General features: G+C 47.0%; 1 long non-coding RNA gene across 1 annotated transcript; it reads left to right on the top strand.

Moving 5' to 3' along the window:
* The first annotated feature begins 524 nt into the window (after positions 1 to 524).
* LOC138916958 (uncharacterized) lies at positions 525 to 10,113 on the top strand. The gene is made up of 2 exons (XR_011424228.1): positions 525 to 852; positions 9,725 to 10,113. It is a non-coding gene; the product is annotated as an uncharacterized lncRNA (long non-coding RNA).
* Positions 10,114 to 15,282: the final 5,169 nt, after the last annotated feature.

Below are 15,282 nucleotides of genomic sequence, written 5' to 3'. Positions count from 1 at the left end.
CACCCATATTGGTGTTTTCAAGCATAGGGGACTATAGCATCCTTCCGGGTTATACCAACTGGAGGATGGAGTCTGGCTGGAACCCCATAACCCTGCTGCTTCCCCACCTGGAAGGAGGGGTGTGTGTTGTGTGTGTGTGTGTGTCTGTGTCTGTGTCTGTGTCTATGTCTGTGTAGGGGAGCAACTACAACACGTCCCTTGATCCTGTTCTTCTCCCACATCTGGAGATCCCTGTGACCCATATGAGCCAGCTCCTGCCTAGTGAGGGGCCACACGAGAGGGTCAAAACCAAGGGTAGGTGGTCGCTTGCCAGAGGCTGCTGTTGGCTCCAATGGGCGAGTCTCTCCCTGGCCGTCCCTCTTGGTTTCTGAACCCATCAGTCACGTGTACGTGCCTTGCCCCCAGAAGCTCCCTGGCCCACACTAGGCTATAAACCACCCTCCTCTTTCCTGTCTGTCTCTGCCTCTCAGGGCTCCTGCTGGCAACACTGTGGGCTTCCCCTTGGCTCCCTGCGAGTCTGCAGGGTAAGGGAGATGTCTTGGATTTATTAAAATTAGCCCATATTGGGGCCAGATGCTTCACAGCAAATGAGTGGTTAGGACGGAGTGAAGAAATGAATGGGGGAAACAGGAGGCCCAGGGATGAACGACAGCCCCCTCCCGGCCTGACTGAAAAGTACCCTTTCTTGCTGCGGGCTCTGCTTCGTCTCTCTTTCCAGGTCAAACATTTGCTTATGTATTTTTGTAAACTTCCGCGTCTCACTCTGGGGCCAGCAGACCAGTGTTTGCTGGGCTGTTTCTTCCAAGCCCTCTCTGTGGACAGGAGACAGGAGGATGGAGCCCCGGAGCCCTGGTGAGTGTGAGCCGAAGGCCCTGCAGCTGGTCGGAGAGAGAGCGCTGGCCTCGTGGGGGAGCTGTCAGGGATGGCCTCCCACTTCCCCGCTGGGTGGCAGAGGAAGCAGGCAAATGCTCAGGCTTTCTCTTCCTAATTGCAAGAGTTATTTTAATAATCGTAACCATAACTAGTCACAACAATCCTAGTAACGGTAGATAAGTCACAGTGAGGCATTAAACTAGGACCTCCCCATGGTCTTCTAACTTAGATCCCCCAACAGCTCTGAGCAGGGGCTTCGGCAGTGATACTATCCTCATTTGCAGTCGAAGACCGAGACTCAGGGACGTCTCCACGAAGCAGGTGGGTTTGGGGCTTGAACTCCAGCAGCCTGACTCCAGGGGCTACACTCTTAACGCTAGGTGATGGATGCAAGGAGTACATCTTGGTTACAGAAATTGTCAGAGGGGGCCGGCCTGGTGGCTCAGTGGTTAGGTTTGCACGCTCCACTCCAGCAGCCCAGGGTTTCACTGGTTCGAATCCTGGGTGTGGACATGGCATGGCTCGTCGGGCCATGCTGAGGTGGTGTCCCACATGCCACAACTAGAAGGACCCACAACTAAAATATACAAGTATGTACTGGGAGGCTTTGGGGAGAAAAAAAAAGAAATTGTCAGAAATTCAGATAAGTCATTTCCTGTCAACAGTTTGATTTATGTCTTTCCAATCATTTCTCTGTGCAAATGTATTCACACTATTGAGGATACTTTATTTTATGTATTTATTTATGTAAATGGGGTCATATGGTACTTGTTTTTAAGACTACTTTTGGGGCCCAGCATGGTGGCACAGTGGTTAAGTTCACAGGTCTGCTTTGGCGGCCTGGGGTTTGCTGGTCTGGATCCCGGGTGCGAAAAAAGGCACATTTTGTCAAGCCATGCAGCCCACGTATAAAGTAGAGGAAGATGGGTATGGATGTTAGCTCAGGGCCAGTTTTCCTTAGAAAAAAGAGGAGGATTGGTGGTGCATGTTAGCTCAGAACTAATCTTCCTCAAAAAAAAATTAAATTTAAAAAAAATTCTTAAAAAAATTTAAAAAAGAGATTACCGTGGAGGGCAGGACCAAGATGGCGGAGTGAGAGGTCTTCTTTGTCTCTCCCCCATCGAATCTACAACTGATTGGATATTCACCGATTAACAAAGATATCCAAATAGCATCTCAAGATGGCTAAAAGTCTCGTGCTACTACACATCAGAAGGCGGACGGACTTCCCCCCAGGAGGATGTGGAAATAGGTGAAAACTCTCCGACCCCCGACCCTCGACCCCCGGACAGCCTAGTTCCTGCAGGAGGCTCTCTTCCAGAGGACTCCCCCATAGCATTGCCACACACCAAGGGCAGGAGTGTGCACTCACCAGCAGAGCGACAGTGGAAAAAGGTGACAACACCCCTACCCAAGCCCCCCGCGATCACACCTAAGCCCAGGGGGAATTCCCCAGGGTCCCGCACCCACCGGCAGGGAAGGCCTCTGCTCGCCATTAGCATGGAGGCCCCACCCAGAAGCCAGAACAAAGAGAAGCTCCTGACGGGCCCAGCACGGCACCAGACCGCAAGCTGCCACTGAGCTCACGGTCTCCGGCACATGGCTCGGTGCAGGGGGTGCCTGGACTTCCTGTAGACGTGCTTAGGGACACAGTTGGAGCTCCAGTGCCTGGCTCTGTGGCACGGGGGAAGGCTTCGGGGTCCTGCACCTCCCCAGCAGGGAAAGCATCTGCTTGCCATTAGCAGGGAGGCCACGCCCAGAATCCAGGACAAAGGGAAGCTCCCGGTGGGCGGATCCCCCGGGACAGTTCCAGACTGCAAGCTGCCGCTGGGCTCATGGCGCACGGGTCGGTGCAGGGGGTGCCCGGACTTCCCGTGGATGTGCCTGGGGACTGGGTGGAGCTCCAACACCCGGCTCTGCGGCCCAGGGGGTCGCTCCAGGGTCCCGCACCCCCCCAGCAGGGAGGGCCTCTGCTCACCATTGGCAGGGAGGCCCCACCCAGCATTCGGAACACCAGGAAGCTCCCTAGAGCAGAATTCCCCACAAGGCAGCAGCTTACAAGCCACTGCCAGGCCCATGGACTCTGGCCGTGTCCCAGATGAGGCAAGGGGCTCCCAGAGATCCCGTGAGAGTGAAGTGGGGCAGAGTAGAGCTCCAGTGAAATGGCTACATAGCCCAGGGGGGAACTCCAGGTTCTTACAGCAGCCTCAGCGAAAACCTCTGCACAGCACTAGTGGAGAGGTCCTGACTGGCAATTGCAAGGCAGGAAGGCCCTGGGACAAAAGCAGCACAGCTAGGTGAGCTAATGATAGACTGCAGAAGATACCCATAGCTCTGCTGGGACCTATAGTGGACAAGTGTGATCTGGTGGGCTCTGTTAGGGATGAATCAGAGATTATAGGTGATCCTGCTCCTGGCTGATGGGAAAGCCCACAACACCACTGCAGACCACAAGGAGGGTGTGCGTCTAGGTGGGCTGCAGCAGTAGGCACCAGTAGCCTGAGGCCCCCTTGCGATTGCCCCCACAACCGACGAGGGACCCCACAGGACCACTGTGACTACGAGGAGGGGTCCAGGCCCAGTCAGTAAGAGCTGACAGGGTTCCTGGTTGGGGCAGTCTAAACAGCTGCCCCCCCCCCCCACACACACACCAATCGCAACAAGTGGAAGCAGCGACTAAACTCTATCTCTATGCGGAGGCACAAATCCATGCCATCAAGCAGTGTGAAAAAATATATTAAATCTCCAGAACAGAAGGAAAATGATAAGCACCCAGAAAACAATCCCAAAGACAATGAAATCTATAACCTAAATGATGATGATTTCAAAACTGCCATTATGAAAAAACTCAACGACCTAAAAGAGAATTCAGATAGACAACTCAATGAGTTCAGGAGCTATGTCACAAAAGAGCTTGACACTATAAAGAAGAGCCAATTAGAAATACTGGAGATGAAGAACACAATGGAGGAGATTAAGAAAAATCTGGACTCTCTGAACAGTAGGGTCGACAATATGGAGGACAGAATTAGCAATTTGGAGGATAGGAATATAGAAATGCTGCAGGCAGAGGAGGAGAGAGAATTAAGACTAAAAAGAAATCAAGAAACTCTCTGAGAATTATCCGACTCAATTAGGAGATGCAACATAAGGATTATAGGTATACCAGAGGGAGAAGAGAAGAAGAAGTGGGCAGAAGGCCTGTTCAATGAAATAATAGCTGAGAACTTTCCAAACTTGGGAAGAGAGATGGAACTTCACGTAACAGAAGCCAATAGATCTCCAAACTTTATTAATGCAAGAAGACCGACCCCAAGACATATAGTAGTGAAACTAGCAAAAGTCAACGACAAAGAGAAAATACTAAGGGCAGCCAGGCAGAAGAAAATAACTTACAAAGGAAACCCCATAAGGCTATCAGCAGATTTCTCAGGAGAGGCCTTTCAGGCTAGAAGAGATTGGAATGAAATACTCAAAACTCTGAAGGACAAAAACCTGCAGCCAAGAATACTCTACCCAGCAAAAATATCCTTCAAATACAATGGAGAAATAAAAACTTTCCCAGATAAACAAAAGTTAAGGGAGTGCATCATCACAAAACCTCCTCTTCAAGAATTGCTCAGGAAGAAACTCATTCCTGAAAAATCAAAAAAAGGAAAGGGGTTACAAAATCCAGAACAAAGGAGATAAGCAGAAGGACAATAACACAAAGTAACAGCTCTCCATCAGGACAAAATGCAAAAGAACCAGAAAACAAGTGATAAAATTGCAACAGTAGGCCCCCACGTTTCAATAATCACACTAAACGTGAATGGATTGAACTCTCCAATCAAAAGGCACAGAGTGGCAGGATGGATCAAAGAACAAGATCCAACAATATGCTGCCTCCAGGAAACACACCTCAGCCCCAAAGACAAACACAGACTCAGAGTGAAGGGATGGAAGACAATACTCCAAGCCAATAATGAACAAAAGAAAACAGGTGTTGTCATACTTATATCAGACAAAGTAGACTTCAAAGCAAAACAGATAAAGAAAGACAAAGAGGGGCAGTATATAATGATAAAAGGGATGCTCCACCAAGATGACATAACACTTATAAATATATATGCACCTAACACAGGAGCACCAAAATTCGTAAAGAAACTATTAACAAAACTAAAGGGAGACATCAACAGCAATACAATAATAGTAGGGGATCTCAATACCCCATTAACACCAATGGACAGATCATCCAGACAGAAAATCAACAAGGAAATTATAGAATTAAATGAAAAGTTAGATCAGATGGACCTAATACATATATATAGGACACTTCATCCAAAAACAGTAGGTTACACATTCTTCTCAAGCGTGCATGGAACATTCTCAAGGATAGACCATATCTTGGGAAACAAAGCAAGCATCAATAAGTTCAAGAGGGTTGAAATAATATCAAGCATCTTTTCTGATCACAATGCTATGAAACTAGAAATCAACTACAAGAATAAAGCTGGGAAAGGGCCAAAAATGTGGAGACTAAACAACATACTACTGAACAAACAATGGATTATTGAAGAAATTAAAGAAGAAATCAAATATTATCTGGAGACAAATGAAAATGAAAACACACCGTACCAAATGATTTGGGACGCAGCAAAGGCAGTCCTAAGAGGGAAATTCATTGCAATACAGGCTCACCTCAATAAGCAAGAAAAATCTTACATAAACAACCTCAAATGACACCTAATGGAATTAGAAAAAGAAGAACAAACAAAGCCCAAAGTCAGTAGAAGGAGGGAAATACTAAGAATTAGAGCAGAAATAAATGACATTGAAACAAAAAAGACAGTAGAAAGGATCAATGAAACAAAGAGTTGGTTCTTCGAAAAAATTAACAAAATCGATAAACCCTTAGCCAGACTCACTAACAAAAAAGAGAGAAGTCTCAATAAATAAAATTAGAAACGAGAGAGGAGAAATCACAACAGATACCGAAGAAATACAAAGGATCATAAGAGAATACTATGAAAAACTATATGCCAACAAATTGAACAACCTAGAAGAAACGGATAAATTCCTAGACTCATACAACCTACCCAAACTGAATCAGGAAGAAATAGAGAATCTGAATAGACCAATCACAAGTAAAGAAATAGAAACAGTAATCAAAAACCTCCCCCAAAATAAGAGTCCAGGACCAGACGGCCTCTCTGGAGAATTCTACCAAACATTCAAAGAAGATTTAATACCTATCCTTCTCAAACTGTTCCAGAAAATAGAGGAAGATGGAGCACTCCCTAAAGCATTCTATGAAGCCAACATCACCCTGATCCCCAAACCTGACAAGGACAACACAAAGAAGGAAAACTATAGGCCAATATCGCTGATGAACATAGATGCAAAAATCCTCAACAAAATTTTGGCAAACCGAATACACCAATATATCAAAAAGATTATACACCATGATCAAGTGGGATTTATACCAGGGACACAGGGATGGTTCAACATCCACAAGTCAATCAATGTGATTCACTACATTAACAAAATGAGAAACAAAAACCACATGATCATCTCAATAGATGCAGAGAAAGCATTCGACAAGATCCAGCATCCATTTATGATAAAATCCTTCAATAAAATAGGTATAGAAGGAAAGTACCTCAACATGATAAAGGCCATATATGACAAACCCACAGCCAACATCATACTCAATGGACAAAAGCTGAAACCCATCCCTCTCAGAACAGGAACAAGACAAGGGTGCCCACTTTCACCACTCTTATTCAACGTAGAACTGGAGGTGTTGGCCAGAGCTATTCGGCAGGAAAAAGAAATAAAAGGAATCCAAATAGGCAACGAAGAAGTAAAACTCTCGCTGTTTGCAGATGGCATGATCTTATATATAGAAAACCCCAAAGAATCCATAGAAAAACTATTAGAAACAATCAACAACTACAGCAAAGTTGCAGGGTATAAAATCAACATACATAAATCAGTAGCATTTCTATATGCTAACAATGAACTAACAGAAAAAGATCTCAAGAACTCAATCCCATTCACGATCACAACAAAAAGAATAAAATACCTTGGGATAAATTTAACCAAGGAAGTGAAAGATCTATACAATGAAAACTACAAGACCTTCTTGAAAGAAATCGATGATGACATAAAGAGATGGAAAGACATTCCATGCCCATGGATTGGAAGAATAAACATAGTTAAATGTCCATACTACCTGAAGCAATCTACAGATTCAATGCTATCCCAATCAGAATTCCAATGTCATTCTTTACAGAAATTGAACAAAGAATCCTAAAATTCATATGGGGCAACAAAAGACCCCGAATTGCTAAAGCAATCCTGAGAAAGAAGAACAAAGCTGGAGGCATCACAATCCCTGACTTCAAAACATACTACAAAGCCACAGTAATCAAAACAGCATGGTACTGGTACAAAAACAGATGCACAGATCAATGGAACAGAATTGAAAGCCCAGAAATAAAACCACACATCTGTGGACAGCTAATCTTTGACAAAGGAGCTGAGGGCCTATAATGGAGGAAAGAAAGTCTCTTCAACAAACGGTGCTGGGAAAACTGGACAGCCACATGTAAAAGAATGAAAATCAACCATTCTTTTTCACCATTTACTAAAATAAACTCAAAATGGATCAAAGACCTAAAGATTAGGCCTGAAACAATAAGTCTTCTAGAAGAGAATATCGGCAGCACACTCTTTGACATCAGCTTCAAAAGAATCTTTTTGGACACCATAACCCCTGACATGAGGGAAACAATAGAAAGAATAAACAAATGGGACTTCATCAGACTAAAGAGCTTCTTCAAGGCAAGGGAAAACAGGATTGAAACAAAAAAACAGCCCACTAATTGGGAAAAAATATCCACAAGTTATCTATCTGACAAAGGGTTAATCTCCATAATATACAAAGAACTTACAACTCAACAATAAAAAATCAAATAACCCAATTACAAAATGGGCAGGGGACATGAACAGACATTTTTCCAAAGAAGATATACGGATGGCCAATAGATGATGAAAAGATGCTCATCATCACTAATCATCAAGGAAATGCAAATCAAAACTACACTAAGATATCACCTTACACCTGTTAGAATGGCAAAAATATCCAAAACCAAGAGTGACAAATGTTAGAGAGGCTATGGAGAAAAGGGAACACTCATACACTGTTGGTGGGAATGCAAACTGGTGCAGCCACTATGGAAAACAGTATGGAGATTCCTCAAAAAGTTAAGAATAGAAATACCTTGTGACCCAGCCATCCCACTACTGGGTATCTATCCTAAGAACCTGAAATCAGCAATTCCAGAAGCTCTATGCACCCCTATGTTCATCGCAGCATTATTCACAAAAGCCAAGATGTGGAACCAACCTAAGTGCCCAGCAACTGATGATTGGATAAAGAAGATGGGGTATATATACACAATGGACTACTACTCAGCCATAAAAAAGGACAAAGTTGTCCCATTCACAACAACATGGATAGACCATGAGAGTATTATGTTGAGTGAAATAAGCCAGACAGAGAAAGACGAACTCTGTATGACTCCACTCATAGGTGGTAGTTAACATATGGACAAAGAGAACTGATCAGTGGTTGTCAGAGGAAAGGGGGGAGGGCGGGGGGAGGGCACTAGGGGTGAAGTGGTGTACCTACAACATGACTAATAATGATGTACAACTGTAATTTCACAAGGATGTTAACTTTTATAACCTTAATAAAAAAAATGAAAAAAAATTTTAAAAAGACTACTTTCGTCATGTAGCATATTCTAAACTGCTTTGTCGTAGAAAGTCTTCTGCACGATCATTTTAATGGCTGTGGAGTATCCCGACACGTGTAACCATAATTTATTTGACCAATCCCTTATTATTCAACACTTAAGTGGTTTTCCAGTCTTTCACTACTATAAGCAACGTTGTTTTGCTTTTTTGGTTTTTTTTTTTTTAAGATTTTCTTTTTCCTTTTTCTCCCAAAGCTCCCTGGTACAAAGTGGTGTATTTTTAGTTGTGGATCCTTCTAGTTGTGGCATGTGGGATGCCACCTCAGTGTGGCCATGTCCGCACCCAGGATCTGAACTGGCAAAACCCTGGGCCGCTGAAGTGGAGCACATGAACTTAACCACTTGACCACAGGGCCGGCCCCATAAGCAATGTTGAATGTTTAAGAATATGCATAGAATGCAGTCCCAGTTATTTCCTTAGGATAAATGCCTGTACTGGATTTGCTGGATGAAAAAAGTTAAGGAGTTTGATACATGTTACCAAACTTTGCTTCAAAATCTCCCATCAGGTGAATGGATGTTTTTCCACACCTTCGTCAGCACTGGGTTTTACTATTTTTAAAAACTTGGGGGCCGGCTCCGTGGCCAAGTGGTTAAGTTCATGTGCTCCACTGCGGCGGCCCAGGATTCGGATCCTGGGCGCGGACATGGCACCGCTCGTCAGGCCACGTTGAGGCAGCATCCCACATCCCACAACTAGAAGGACCTGCAACTAAGATATACAACTGTGTACAGGGGGGGGTTGGGGAGATAAAGCAGAAAAAAAAAAGACTGGCAACAGTTGTTAGCCCAGGTGCCAATCTTTAAAAAAAAAAAAAAAAGTTGCTGATTTAAGAGGTCCTTGTTGTTTGGGTTTGCATTTCCTGGGTCTGCTGAGTTTGAGCTTTCTTCCTACGGTTATTGTGGGCTCATATCTGTAGGGCAACAGGAGACCTTTCCTCTAGGAGCTTCGTGTGTGATTTTTCCCTGCCGTGGCTCCCCGTCACTGGCACTGACAGCCACGTTCTAAAAAGACGCTCCAGTTCTTCTGCCTCTTTCTTGGCCAGGTCAGGATCCCGGGAGCACCGTTCCCAGAGGCAGACGACACCTGCAGGGATTGCCTAAGATCCAAGACCACCCGGCTGACAAACAACTGCTTGATTTGTCCTGTCGCCAAGGAAAGGGATAAGGGTACCAAAGGCCCCGAGCACGAGGATGTCCTCCCAACAGTGTGGCTCGGCTGTTCTGAGGTCAAGCTCCGGAGACAGAGAGACCTGGGTTGGCTACCTGGACCTGTCCTCGCTCTGCCTCTCCAAGCCTTCGTCTCCTCCTCAGTAAAATGGGTGATGATCAAGTGCCCCTTTCACAGGGCTGGAGCTAGTGAGATGATGCACGGAAGGCACAGGGCCCAGTGCCCAGCAGACAGCACATGCTCAATAAACTCCAGAAATCTTCATCATTAGGATGATCATTCAGTTGTGGGAGTCTGGAGGGTTTCGAGAAAGAGATTTTCAGGGAGAAATAATATTACAAATGTTCACTTGCTTAAGATGTTCATGGATGCACAGCTAATCTTGTCGCTTCTGGGAAGCAAAGCCATTGGAACTCTGTTTTACTCTCTTTATTCCCACCTCTGACCAGGCTCGTAACATAATAGCTAACATTTATGAGCACTTACTCTGTGCCAGGCCCCTTGCACGTATTACTTTACCTAATCCGTAAAATAACCCCATGAGGTGGATACCCTCTGTATGCCCATTTTACAGATGAGGAACTGTGGCACAGACAGGTTGAGTACTTTGCCTAAGGTCACACAGTGAGGAAGTGGGCAGAGCCAGGATTTGAGAATAGGCAGGCTGGCTCCACATGCCACACCCTTATCCTCCAGGCTACACAAATGCTGACATTTGCAAAGATGGTGTGATCTGTATATTTGGGGAAAAAATACCCAATCTCACCTAAATTCTGCTTCAGTTTATGCTCTAAGAGGCCGCACGTCGCGCTACCTGGGCTCTGCCGCAGCCTCTGAGAAAAGACACAGAGGAGTGGGCTCGGAGCCCTCCAGGCCCTACCACTTTATGCCTCTCTGCTGGTTCCTGCCCTGGGGAATTCAATGCCCCGTCTCCTGCTGATGTCCTCAGGACTCCACTCTGCTCCCACGGCTGCATGAGCACAGGGCTCTCCTGGGGCAATGCTGAGAAATCAGGAGCCCACCGCAGGCCTAGGGTCTGGTCACCACTTCAGTGTCCACGGTAAAGAGCACGCAGAGGTCCTGGACCTCTTGAAGAGAATGATAAAGCTCCCTCAAGGAGCTGGTGCTGCAGATACGGATTGAGTGACTTTGTTCTGTCGGGGGCAGAAAGGAGCTGGTGAGTTACACTTGGGCCAGCGAGGCCCAAACCACTTCAGCTGGACAGTCCTATCAGTCATATGCAGGGAGGGACTGACAGGGAAACGGGGTCTGATGGTGGGTTTTCTTCTTCCCTGATTGGGAATTTATTGGTACGGATGATAACAAATTAAGTCACACTGGAATCATCAATGAAGTTCTTTTATTGGAAAATATAAAAGTAAATAATACTGAGTCTGCCCTGGGAAGTCTGACGAAGGATGTCTGTTGCTGTGCAATGCTTTTCTCTTCTCCACCCTGCAGCCCAGCGTGGGGTCTGGCATTCTGCAAGCACGCAGCCAGCGTTTCTTGGGCTGGACTGTTACTGATGCTTTCTATCTCAGCAAGGTCCTTCAACGTTGCTGAGCCTCAGCTCCTTTACCTGTGAAGTGGGGAAATAATTTCCACCCAGCTGCGAGCAGTTGGAAGGTTCAATAACAGATAATGAGCAAGTGCCCAGCACAGGGCCTGAATGATAGTAGGTGTTCAGGAAAGGTTTACTAAATGAAAGTGCTGCCAAAAGATGGAAACAACTGAAGTGTCCATCAATTGGATGGATGAGAGGATAAGCAAAATGTGGTATAGCCATATGATGGAATATTATTCAGCCTTAAAAAGGAATCAAATTCTGATACATCAGACACAAAAGGGCACATATTGTGTGATTCCATTTACATGAAGTGTCCAGAATAGGTACATCCATAGAGACAAAAAGCAGATTAGTGGTTGCCAGGGGATATGGGGTTTCCTTTTGAGGTGATAAAAATGTTCTGGAACTAGGTAGTGGTGATGGTTGCATATTATGAATGTACTAATGTCACCAATAGTCAATTTTATGTCATATGTATTTTACCACAATGCAAAAAATGGAAGTGTTTATTCCAAGTGCTTCTTAAACTCCATCACCATTCATTCATTCATTCATTCGTTCATTTTGTCAACCACCACTTGTGCTGTGTTAGGCACGGTGGGAGACAATGTGAGTGCTGAAGGCTTTCCCTGAGGCTTAATCTCTCATGAAAGAGAAAGAGTGAAGGCACTGACATCTAGAAGTAAGATGTCAGGAGCGTTTCCCTGTGATGAGCGCCTTGGATTCCTACTTCCATGAGCAAGTCTCGACACATGTCTTTTCAACTGTTCCTCTGCTCCCCAGCCAAGCACGACATGAGTCAGGAAGCGGTGGGCTCCAGGCCAAGCATGAACACGCCGCTGTGTGGGCCAGCCAGACTCCCCAGGGGCCAGGGCAGGCTGGAGAAGCACTGCCCACCGGGCGATGTCTTCAATGAATTGATTTAAACCCAGATCTTCTTGGTTCTCAAGTGTCGGTCTCTCCACTCATAGAGACAGAAGGCAGAAGGCATTTTTTTTCCTGGAAGGGAAACTGTCTAAAGAAATCAACACTAAGTCAGGGGAAAGAGAATGTTAACACACAGACATGGAATTAATGAAAACTTCCAAAAGGAAAGAGGAGATTAGCGTCTAGCCACTCACCCACACTCTGGGACTTGCTCTGTGGGGCATCTTGGGCTCGGTCCCTGGAAGCCCAGCTCTGTTTTTCAGGATTCGTCCTGCAGGAGATAGCCTCCCTGCCTGGGGCAGATGCTGAAGAACTCACTCTATCTGCGCCCCAGTTCCATTATAAGCTCTATTGGGCCCCCCCTTCAGCCTTCAAAATATTTGTTGACTCGCTGGTGAACTGAAAGGCATCCAGAAGAGGGCCAACGTAAGGTGAAAGGCTCTGACTGTCTTCAAGTGCTAGCAGCCGCTGTTTATTCAGGGCTCACTATGAACCAGGCACACTGCCTGCATCCCTGTCCTTCACATTGATATTATCTCCATTTTACACATAAGCAACCCAAAGCTCAGAGATGCAATTCACTAGTCCAAGGTCATGCAGCTAGAACACATTGCTGCTATTCAAGCCTGGAGAAGAGCAGATGCGGACTGACTTTGAAAACCAGGCATGTAGGGGAGGGGTCAGGCTTGTTCTGAGAAGCCTTTGGTTCTGGGCTTTGCCTCCACGGCATTTACACAGCCTATGGGGTCTCAACAGATCAAAATGGGAGACTTGAGGCAAAAGATGAGATAGAAGGGCCTGCAAGGATGAGGAACATGGATTCACATCCTGACACTGCTGGTCATGTCAGCACTCTGTGCCTCACTCTTCTCATCTATAAAGTGGGATATAATGGGTCAGACCAGGTCACTCTGCCTCACTCTGCCTTTCAGCAGCTCCCTATAGCTCTTAGGATCAAGTCCAATCTCCTTAGCATGGCTCAGAGGCACATTCAGGCCCTAACTTTCCTCTCCAGCCTCCTGTCTCATCACCACCTCAGCCAGAGCAAACTGTTTCTCCGTCTCCAAACTCTCCAAGTCCTTTTCATCCTCTGGGCCATTGCACACACTGTCTCCTGGGTCATTCTGTTGAACTCTCCTGGGTGGGAGAGAATGGGGTACATTTGAACTCACGCACAGGGGATTGCCACACCGATCACCACAAGAGCATGCCCCAGGGCCCTGTGGTGCCCCAGAGCTAAAGGGAGCTGAGAACTCCTCAGGGAGGGCAGCTCTGGTGTGGACTGGACGCAGGCTGGCCCTGTCCTCTCTCCAGGTGGGCGATGCCACCTGCCCTCCTCCTCATTGCTTATGCTGGCCACCTGCCCAGAAGGGCAGCAGCCACTTTGGGGTGGGAGGGGAGGAGAGAGAGGGCGAGGGGGTGGTAGAGTTCCTCGGTGGTCTGCCCAGGCCAACCTCGCGTTCCAGACCAACCACCTTATTCCCCAGGCTCTCAGTGTTAAGGAGCCAGGGATGTGCGTTGTCGGGAAGCCAGACCAGACCCCAGCGTGCCACCAGGGCTTTAAGCTGGGGGTTGACAGCTCAAACGCCTACAGGGCCCGGGACACTACTGTAGTGAAGGGAGTGGCAGCCTCGGCCCTCTTGGCCTGTTGCTTTCTCACTTTGGACATACGAGAGTTCATAAAGAAGATGTCTCTGTTGGAGGTAAAACGTCAGTGCAAGTGCTGTGATCAACGCTGCCTTGCTGTTGGAGAGACCACAGAGAGCACAAGGCCACCCTTCTCTGCTTCAAGGGGCTGCTGCCTCTCCCCAGCTGCAGCCACGGTTCCTGTGGGAATGAGAGCCCACGGGGCCTATCACCCCAGGGAGCAGGTACTGTCAGACCCCTCTCCCGCCCTCACGCCTCACTCTGGAAACGTCCAGCTGCCTGAATCTTCGTCTCTGGGCCTAATGGCTTTTTCCATAACTCTGGAATGCTGTCCTGCCAGTGGGACAGAGAAGGGGAATTAAGACTCCCCAGGAGCAGCCTTTAGCCAAAGGCCAGCGAGGGTTGGTGTAGAAACGCTCCAGGCCCCCTCATCTCTCCCTCGGTGCATCCAAAGCAGGAACTTCACATCTTTATCCAGGGGAATCTGCCCCAGGTGCCCAAGATGGCGGCCGGCTAACAGGGTACGCTGGCTTGGCCCCTCCCCTCCTCCCCTGCCAGGCTGTCTGCCACTCCCAAATAAGCCATTTGCTGTCAAACCCTTGTCTCAGCATCAGCTTCTGGTGCAACTCAAGCCAAGACACTCAATTTTCAAGAGGAAGCAGAAATCTGGTTTTTATATAAAAAGTCTTAATTTTTAAGTGTTGGCCTCTAATGCCAATTGTTAAAAACAAAACCAGACACTGCATGGGCCCCACACCCACAGGGTGGATGTGGTCCATGGCTAGTGCTGTACAGGGCTATATGTGTGCCTGGCTCTGGCCTAACCCTGCCCATCCCCAAAATTCTTGGCCATTATGGCTGTGGCTATTCTCATTGGTGTTCTTTTCAGCAACTTGGCTGTCTTCCTCCCCTGCATCCCATGAGAATGTCCCCTCCTTGTTGTCACTTTCCCTCCCTCCCTCCCTCCTTTCCTTCCTTCTTCCTCTTCTTCTGATTTTCTTGGGCAAGCCTCTCCAGCTGAGGCTTGTTTTCCAATAAACTGTACTACTTGCTTGTCCTTCCAATAAACTGCACAGCAGCATTTAGCAAGGGGTTTACTAGCCCCCAGAGGATTACATCTCTGGGGAACCTGTATTGCTGCTAACCTTGGCCCAGCTGGTTCAGAAATGGCTCCTTTAAGAATTACCCGAGGGCCAGCCCGGTGGCCCAGCGGTTGAGTTCACACGTTCCGCTTCTCGGCGGCCTGGGGTTCGCTGGTTCGGATCCCAGGTGCGGACATGGCACCACATGGA

This window comes from Equus caballus, chromosome 1 (genome assembly GCF_041296265.1).
Source record: "Equus caballus isolate H_3958 breed thoroughbred chromosome 1, TB-T2T, whole genome shotgun sequence".
In the NCBI taxonomy this organism is placed as follows: Eukaryota; Metazoa; Chordata; class Mammalia; order Perissodactyla; family Equidae; genus Equus; species Equus caballus.
This window is presented reverse-complemented; position numbering and strand designations above follow the sequence as displayed.